Here is a 6,970-nt window from a genome sequence, read left to right on the forward strand (position 1 = left end):
TTGCTCTCAGACTCAGGTTTCTGGACCTCAACTCGGTCACCTTTGAAAGGGAAGGGTAGACTAGATTATTAGAATTTTGCATTCCTATATGCATTCCTAAATCCTGTAAAATGATATTCAAAGCCATGCATTCCTGTTTATCCAAAAGCTTTTATTGCATGCATTGCACAGTGCTGAATGTATTGTACAAAGGGGAATCAGAAAAGTTGCCATTGTTTGAGAATTAATGGTCTAGTAGAAGACATAAGATAGGTGCGTAAATAACAATAAACAATGGGTAAAATGATAAGCACTTTCAGAAAAGGACAGATAAAACAATGTCTATTTGAAGTGGGTGGCCCATTTTTGGAGAGCCAGTTAAGATGGTACCCCTCAGTCAGATTGCTTGTGTAAATGAGATTGAGGGCGGAGCAAAATGTGATTTAATTCATTTTGTTCGTTGAAATAATATTTTTTATGATTGTAAAAGTATCATATAAGAAAATGGGTGAGAGACTCAAATAGGCACTCACAAAAGGCCAGTCAACACATGAAATGGGGCTCAACCTCATTAGTCAACAGGCAAATGCAATTAACCATCCTAAGATATCACTACACACCCACCCGAAGAGCTAAGATTAAAATCACTGATAATACCACGTGTTCATTAAAACACGTATGGCAATGGGAACTCTCCTAAGCTGCTGGTGAGTGTGGAAATCCATACAATCACTTTGGAAAATTGTTTGGCATTACAGCTAAAGCAGCTAAATGTGCAAATACTGGAGAATCTAGATATTCTGCTTCTAGGTTCAAACCCAACAGAAATGTGTGCTCTTGTAAATGAAAAGACATGGATACGAATGTTTGTAGCAGTATTATTCAATGCTGAAAAACTGAAAACGTCCCCAATGTCCATCAACAATAAAATGGATAAATATTGGTAGATTTATGAAGTATATATAACTTCACCTCTTGCAGATACACTATAAAAACTATGGTATGTTTCTTTATGGCTGTTTTTGGGCATATATAATTTTAAAGGTACACAATCTGCATCCTTTCTTTGAAAATGCAATAAGCATTTTCTCATATGATAAAATATTATTTATAAACATTTTTATATCACACAAAAATTGACCTTATCCTTGTTATTATGATCATTAACATGCCCTATGTGTCAAACGCTGTGTGAAGTACTTTATATTCCTTTATACTCCTATCAAGCCTAATCCCCTGAAGTCCTGGTCATTTGCTTCTGAGCCCAAAGCCCCAGCCTCAGGCCTCTGGTGCACTAGTCCTCAACACATTCCTCTATCTCTTTACCAAGCTATCAGCAAACAGGGCCACCCCCTTGAACCTCTGGCCTAGACAATTCCATCTACCAGTGCAACACTAAGACTTGTGACCAAGTGGTCATGGCCCCCTACTCACTACTGGCATCCTGTTCTCCAGTTCCTCTGTTCCTTTCTGAGGTTTCTCCCATATCACTTCACTGCTGCCCTAACAATACTGCCTCAAAAATGGACTAAGTTCAAGAGAATAAGAACCCTGACAATAGACTTCCATAATCTTCCTATTCCTTCTTCCTTTCCACAATCCCCTAGGCAGGAAGGCATTGACTTGGCATGTCCCCTCCCTAGCTGGAACTTCTCTTCTTAAGGCAGGAGAACTGTACGGTCTAACTATGATAAGCCAAAAGGAAATCTTTCTATGCCGTAAAAGGAACTATATGGTCTGAGCTCTCTAAGCTCAGCCCTTGACACGGGACCAGGAGACAACCAGCAATTAGTAAATATTCCAAACAAAAATACATTGCTGGGCTATCTAAAAATTTAGATCCTCATCTCACAAGTATTATTTTGAGTATAGCATAAGTGCCTGTTTCACGTGTCTCTCCTGATGTGTATTCATTATTTATTTTTCTAATCACTACATTTACAAACAAAAAAAAAGAGAAGAAAGAAAAAGAATCTTCAGGTGTTCTAATTTGCGTATTTTAAATTTATAACATTGAAATGTTTTTCACTTGTTAACAATTTTTATTTCTAGTTCTACGCAACATTATGTCCTTTTTTTCTCATATTGGGGTTTTTCTCATAGATTTTTTTTAACACCATTTATTTTGAAAAATCAAATGTAATAACATTTTGTTTATCATGTTGGTTGAAAATATATTCTCCAGTTTGCCTTTTAATTTGCTGTATGTAGTTGGCTTGTACAGAAGTTAAAAAAAATGTTATAAAATTTATCAGTTTTCTCTTTTTCTCATTACCTTTAAACTTGAAAAGTCCTACAAATTTCTGGTAAATATTTACATACATATTCTAAAGTGTTTATGATCTGATCTTTTTATAACTAAGGTTTCACTGAGATTAAAAATCTAATATGCTTATATGTATTTTTTAAGTAAGATAAATCCCTCAATTGGAAACTTTTCTTATGACTCCCTACTATGTGCCAAATATTTTGTATATGTTTTCATTGACTCTGCCTGAAATGCTTGTAGACGGGCATAATTATTTTCCCTTTACAAGACGTACAGTTCAAGATCAGAGATTCAAACACAAGCTTGTCCACAATAGTACAGCTAGTGAACGGAGTAACTAGACTTTAGCCAATGGGATTGACCATAGGGCGGAGCTGGCGCTGCAGACCGTCCCACCTGCCACGGCATTGGCTAAGCCAAGCATAGAAGAGGCCGATTCATGGATGCTAGTGTTTAGACACAGCTGGTTTCTCCAAGTTCCCTTTGCAGTTTCCAAATTCACAATGCCATCCCACGTAACTTCAGTTGGGGTGAAGGGAATGATTAGGCCTCATTTCTGGGAAAGATAATGATGTTTTTCTCTTCTTTTCACTCTAGTTCCACTCCCAAACTGTGTTACTAAAAAGCAACACCAACAGGGGCCCCTGGGTGGCTCAATCGGTTAAGCCTCAGGCTCCTAGTTTTGGCTCAAGTCCTGATCTCAGGGTCATGGGATCAAGCCCCGCCTGGGCCTGCATGGGGCTCTGCGCTCAGTAGGGAGGCTGCTTCTCCTCTCTCTCCCTCTGCCGCTCCCCCTGCTTGTGTGTGTTCTCTCTATAAATAAATAAATAAATAAATAAATAAATAAATAAATAAATAAAACATCTTTTAAAAAAATTTTTAAAAAGCAACACCCACAGCAAATGTCCTGAGCCATTGTTCTCTTCCGGCTACACTGAGGCACTATGGTCTGTACCAGTCTTGCTCGATAGAATTTTCTGAGATGATAGAAATCTTACTCACAATGCCCAATATAAGAATGTGCCACTGGCCACATGTGGCTACTGAGCACTTAAAACTGTGGCTAATATGACTGAACTTTTAGTTCAATTTAATTGTAATTAGTTTAAATGTAAAGAGCCACACGTGGCAGTGACTACTATATTGAACAGGGCAGGTCTATAGATTAATTCCTTGCAATTAAGTACCGAAGACTTCCATACCCCAAACTTCAAACTAAAAATAACTTCCCCTGTATGAGTCTAGTGTGGGTGAAACAACTAGCTTAGCATTGGGGTCCATTTTGCCAGAAGGACATTATTAGTCACGTCTACCAGTAGAGCGTCAGGAAGCATGGGCTGGTAGAGCTCTGCTGTTTCCAAGGAAGAAAATGCATAGACTTTACACCACATATGCATGATTTTTATTAAAATTTCTTGTACCAAGTCATCCAAGCAGGAAGGATAACAGTGTCCACAATCAGTCAATCTGAGCCCTAACCAGCTTGGTTTTTCCACATCAGTATCCACATCTCCCTGGAATCCAGAAATGGCACTTGCCACCAGAAATAACTGAAGGTCTAGAGACCCCCATTTCTTGTTGAACATTCACCAGTGGCTTCAAGTTTCCAGCAAGCAAAAATCATAAAAACCAAAAGTAAGGGGGAAAAAAATCCAAAAGGATAAGAGTACAATAAATTGGCAGAAAAAGATACTTTTCGGAATTGGGCAGGTTACTACATCTTCTGGTTCAAAATAGGTAGGGTCCCTCCTTGCCCTGCTTTCCTCTCTTCCTTCCAGGGCTGGATCTCCTGGGCCTTGCTCCTTCATTGCATATGGCAAACTGCCGGGAGCCTTTTAGGTTTGTTCTGGTCCCTGCAGGTGAAAGGCACTTTTCTTTGGTTCCTAGAGTATTCACATTTCACTTCAAACTGTGGCACACTGTTCTGACAAAGCCCTACTTCACTCCTTTTCCAGGGTTTTCCATTGCGTGGGGCCTCTAAAATTCTACCTTTATTCCTATCCCATTAATTTTCATGTTGGGTGGTTTTACCGATGGCTTGTTTAATAACCAATTGTAAAAACATGCTCTACTTCTCCCATGTCTGGAGTGAAGCAGCTGTTAAACAAACATTTTGTGAATTACTCATATTCTGGGAACATTTAAGTTGCAGAATGAATGACCAAGCCTGTCCCCACCAGGAGACTGATGTCGCCATCACCCACTTCACCGTAGTGTCCCAACTACCGAAATACTTTAAACATCTGTAACAGAGAAAACATTTTTGAGACTTTAAGTCATTATCTTTTGTTTCTTGTGATTCTTTTTTTCCTAAATGTCCCAAAAGTCACTACCCATTGGATCCATGGACAGAATTCAATGAGAATGAGAGGCACCATTGCACTTTGTTTAAAAATGGATGTTAAAAGATTACAGTTAGACAAAGGTCTGCAAACAAACACTCCTGTTTTGCAAAAGCCAAGTCTTGTTGAGAAAAAAAGGTTAAAAAGAAAACGTGTGCTGTCTGATGGGCTGGATGTTGGAGGACTGGTTTGGGGGCTGAAGGGAGAGACAGGAGGCTTTTAGCTCCAAGAAGGGACTAATTCACTAAACCCCACGGCAGCTTTCCTGGGCTGCACAAAGGAGCCAGATGACAGGGACAGGAGAAGGGCCAGGGCCAGACTTGAGCATAGGGGCAATTAGAGACGTTAGGGGGAACCTGGGAGCACAGGGTGAGTTTGGAATATAGCCAGTTCCTATAGATTTCCAGCAATCTTCACCTGAACGAATGGACTGGCTTGCGGCCACCCCAGGCCCCGGCGGGCTCACACACAGCAGTGTGGTACTAAGATGGCAAGGAGAGGTTGGGACTGGGGGGAAAGGGAGGAGATAGGTGCCATGGGGAGCATCTGATGGCATGAGGCCTAAAGACAGCGGAATCCACAGACCCATAGAGGCCATGGGAGCAGGTCCCTGCACATCAATAGGGAGCGCTAGCAGGATATCCAAGGAGGATGGGGCTGATCACGCCTCTATGAACAGCAGAATTCAGGGAACTCACTCCTCAGCAGAAGGATAGGGGCTGCAGAGGGCAACCTGCGGTCCCTCTCACTCTTCTGCCTCCACACTGTCTAGCAAGAGAAGAGAGGGAGGGAAATTCTTCAAAGGCGAGAAACAGTCCTGAAAGAGGGTTTGAACTTTGAATGCACTCAGTATTTACCCCCAAGAACCTTCGTTAGCCTGGAGAGAACAGAAACTGACAAGGAAAAGATGCCCATCCTCTCATCAGTACAAACAGGGGCTCTAAGCAAGATGAGCTTGTGCAGAAAAACAAAGACGTATATACTCTTTATTTTTTATTTATGCACATTTGATTCATATAGTGTGAATTTTGATCCCACTACAAACACATCAAGCATTTTTCCATCAAAATGAACAGGGAAAAAAATGTTCCCCATTCCCCAAATTAGAAGCAATTACTGGATTGCATCGTAAATTCAGAAAGCTTCCTCATTAAATCTACACTGCGTCCTACTATGTAGCATGCAATGTGCAATCTCTATACATTTGGATTAAAAATGTAATGTTTATTTTGGACATTGTGAGAAAATTATCCTCACTGTTAGGGGAAAATAGAAACATTCTTAGAAAGATAATACCTGTATTAGTTATGATATTTTTAAAAATGCCTTCACCCTGGTTTTAACAAGACCTCAAAACAAGGTTATACATGTGTTTATTGGTCACCTGCATGCTGTGATTTCATATCCACAGTTAACTTTCCACACCTCCAACTCTTCTTTATAACCTATGTGTAGATGTTTAAATTGCCACATGAGTCCTTAAAGTTAAGCAGTATCTCTAAATGCAAAATTATATTCCTGAAATCACAATACACCATGGTCATTAGCAATAACTTATTACTTGAATTATGGTTTACACCATGATTCACATTATTTCACTTAATCTGGGCAGTAGTGAGGGCATTACACCCATTCTACAGATGAGGAAATAGAGCCTTCTCTGTTCAATAGTCTTTCCGAACCAGAACGAACCCAGATCTTCAGATTCTCATACCCGCACCACCATCCTACTCAAATCTCTACCTTGGCTTTTGCCATTTTGGGATAGCTGATTTGATCTTTGCCACTTACTTATAGCTTTAAAGTGGAGTAGAGTTCCACATCCACCATTGGCACAAAGACTTCCCTGGCCAACCTTGTCCACACTGACCTCACCTTCCTCTTAACACCCACGGCACATCTGTCCTCCTGATATTGCTATTTGGTAATTCATCATATTCTTCCTTGAGACACCTATTACAGTGCTATTTATCTATCAATATGTTTATAGCTCGTTGCCCCAACTAGACGGAGCTCCCGAAAGATCTTTTCCTCTCTGGTTTTTCCATACTCCCTTGCAGAGTACTTGGCACACCACAGGTCTGCATGTATTTCCAGATTTGTTGATAGATGAAACAGTTTGCTTCCTCTCATTCAAAAGAAAAAGGGCCCCCTGAGATTTCTGGACCCTTGGGACAAGAGAAGAACTCCAAACACAGGCAACCACACTGAGAGAGACAACGTCCAGCTTCACAATTTTGCTTATGACCACCCCTGCCAACCCCAGCAATTAATTATTATTTAATCCAGCCCAGTAAAGACTGGGTGATTTCATTCTTCCGACAAGAGCTCTGTTCTGTATTTAATGACTAAAACATACATGCGTGGCTTGCAAATATTA

The sequence above is a fragment of the Ursus americanus genome, chromosome 11 (genome assembly GCF_024610735.1).
Source record: "Ursus americanus isolate L20-20 chromosome 11, mUrsAme1.1.p, whole genome shotgun sequence".
Classification (NCBI taxonomy): domain Eukaryota; kingdom Metazoa; phylum Chordata; class Mammalia; order Carnivora; family Ursidae; genus Ursus; species Ursus americanus.